Source organism: Dipodomys spectabilis, unplaced genomic scaffold (assembly GCF_019054845.1).
Source record: "Dipodomys spectabilis isolate Male_0828 unplaced genomic scaffold, ASM1905484v1 ptg000065l, whole genome shotgun sequence".
NCBI lineage: Eukaryota > Metazoa > Chordata > Mammalia > Rodentia > Heteromyidae > Dipodomys > Dipodomys spectabilis.
The window spans coordinates 3,368,550-3,371,545 of NW_024870742.1; positions in this window are offsets into that span (position 1 = coordinate 3,368,550).

A 2,996-nucleotide genomic window follows, 5' to 3' on the forward strand; every position below is an offset into this window, starting at 1 on the left:
CTGTGTCTGTGTCTGTGTGTGTTTGGAGGTAGAAGAACTGGGCCTTGAACTCAAGGCCTAGGTGCTGTCCCTGAGATATCTTGCTCAAAGCTAGAGCTCTGACACTTGAGCCACAGCACCACTTGGGTCTATTTGATGGTTCAGTGTAGATAGGAGCCTCACAAACTTTCCTGAGTGGGTGGCTTTGAACAGTGATCCTCAGATCTCAGCCTCCTGAATAACTATGATGACAGACAGGAGCCACCCGTGATGGCTCTGTGTGTGTGTGTGTGTGTGTGTGTGTGTGTGTGTGTGTGTTTGTAGAAGTTGGTTGTTACAAGGAGTTGTTACAAGGAGTGCTGGACCCTTTGGTAACTTCTAACCACTATCTTTTGGAGGTGCATGGACTTTGTGGCTGAGGTCTGGGGGCATGGAAGGGTGAGACGTTTGAAGGGGACTTAGCACCTTCAAATTATAAGAGCAAGGGATATTTGTGACGCGGAACTATCTACTCCCTTGGGCCTGGTTGGTGGCAGAGGGAGCACGGGAGGACCTGTGGGTGGGGCCCATAGGTATTGGCTCCCCAGGGGGTCAAAGAGCGTGGTCAGCACTTAGTAAGGCTGTGAGCCCTGTTAGTATGGATCTTATTGGCATGCGTCAGACTCTGGGTCATCTCATCATGAAGTCTGATGGGCAAGGCCAACCCTACTTTAAATCTTGACCTGTAATCTTCAGATCTCAGCCTCCTGAGTAGGTAGGGTTATAGGCATGAGCCTCTTGCACCGGGCCTCAGATTCTTTTTGGTATATTAGGGTTTGAACTCAAGAGCTTAGGCTTTCCAATCAGGTCTTCTTCCATGGGAGCCAAGCCTTTCTGTCTTGGGCATTTCTGAGATAGAGACTCCATATATGCTCAGGCTTGGCTGGATCATGGTCCTCCTTTGACAGGCAGGTGTCACCATGCCTGGTCCTCTGTAGTTGGGATGGTAGATATGTAGCGCCATGCTCAGTCATCGGTTTAGATGACTGTCCCAAACTCTTAGTGCACAGCAACCGATTTTTGACCACCTTTGAAGCTCTGGGTTCGGCCTGGAACCATTGGTCCTCAGTCTCCTCAAAGAACAGTTGTGAAGAAACAAGGGACCAATACGGGGAACTCTGGGGCAGGGCCAGCATAGAGGCAACGGTCATCAGATAAGTTTCTTGGCAATTCTGTTAGCATATAACAAGAAGATACCTGGAGAGGACTCGGAAGGAGCCTGTTATTTATCATGCCACAGGTATGGGATTATGAAACAAAACATGGCTCTTTTTCATCCTTACCCTATCCCCATGAGGAAGGGGATCCTTCACTGTTCAGCTTTGCAGCTGGGGAAAACGAGGCACGGAAAAGCTGGGTGACCTACTCATGACCCCCAGATGACAGGAAGCTTGGCCTGACTTCTCTGCCATGCTCCCTAGGACAATGAGTGCTATTCAGTCCATTTCTTGTGGTGGGAAGTCCATTTATCGTCAGTCGTGGGGCTTGAACTCTGGGACTGGGCACTGTCCACAAGCTGCTCAGATCAAGTGTAGGGCTCAATCATTTGAGCCATAACACCACTTCTGGTTTTCTGGTGATTCTTTGGAGATAAGCATCTCACAGACATTCCTGCCTGGGCTGGCTAGGAACCATGATCCTCATATCTCAATGTATAGTTACCATTGTAGGCTTGTGCCACCGGCAGCCTGCTTAAGTGTAATTCTCTCCCTCCCTCCCTCTCTCTCTCTCTCTCTCTCTCTCTCTCTCTCTCTCTCTCTCTCTCTCTCTCTCTCTGTCTGTCTCTCTGTCTCTGTCTCAGTCTCTGTCTCTCTCTCAGTAACTTGTTGAATTTGTCCTGGAGGAGTTGGCTCAGCATCGCCATGTGGCTGGGACCCAAGGTGACACTCTCGTTCTGGAGGTAATTCCAGGATCAGGTGTGTCAGGAGGTGTGTCAGGATCATTCTCGCTTGGACTGTGGAACTAGCTCTCTTAGGTAAGCCCCTCTGTGCCCGGGGTAGACCGTGATGGTTACTCATTGTCAGTCTGTCTGGTGAGTCCTTCCCCACTACCCTCTGCTAAGACGGTTAAAGGAAATTGGATGAGGAGGCATCGCATTGTTCAACTGCACAGCACTATTCCGAGCCTCTGATCCTCACTGCCACCTATCTGGCCAGACCCTGATTATAAGAAACTGAATTCACTCTATGTCTACTTCACGTTGTTGCAGTGTGTCATTTCGGGGAGTAGAGTCAGTGTGCAGAGGAAAGACCACAGGTCCGAAACCTCCTGGCGGACAGTTGTTCTGTGACAGCGCAAAGTCATTGCTGTTGATAAGGAGGAATCTGGCATCAGACTGAGCCAGAACAATGCTCAAAGGTAGGTAGGCTGTTGAAGTATCAAACCCTCACAGGTCTGCTTCCCAGTCACAAAAAGGAGGATGCAGTGCAGGTAGCCCAGCACTGGCCCTAGGGGACTATAAATGGATGGTGACGGTCAGGTGCCAGTGGCTCTCGCCTTTCATCCTATCTATTAGGGAGGTTGAGTTCTGATGGTCATGACTCAGAGCCAGCCCAGGCAGGTAGGTCTGTGAGATTCTTATCTTCCATAAACTACCTCCTCCCTCCTCCCCGAAAAAGCTAGTTTTGGTGCTATGGCTCAAGTTATAGAGCCTCAGCCTTGAGTAAAAGAAGCTCAGGGATGAAACCGAGTCCCTGAATCTGAGACCTGGGACTCAGAAAAAATAGAAGAAATGAAAAGTGGGCACTTGTTATCTTACTACCAAAAAGGATGGATACATTCTTCTCTCTGGTACTTGTAGCCAAAGTAAGTGGCTTCCCTTGATGCTCCTCTAAACATCTCCTTCTCTCTATTATCTCTCCTGGCTTCAGCTGCAGGATAGAATTCAGATCATCCCATTTGATGTGACCTTAAGTACCCTCCCCTACCCGCCTTTCTTGGGGTGGGGATCCTGGATGTACTCACCACTGGGTGAAAGG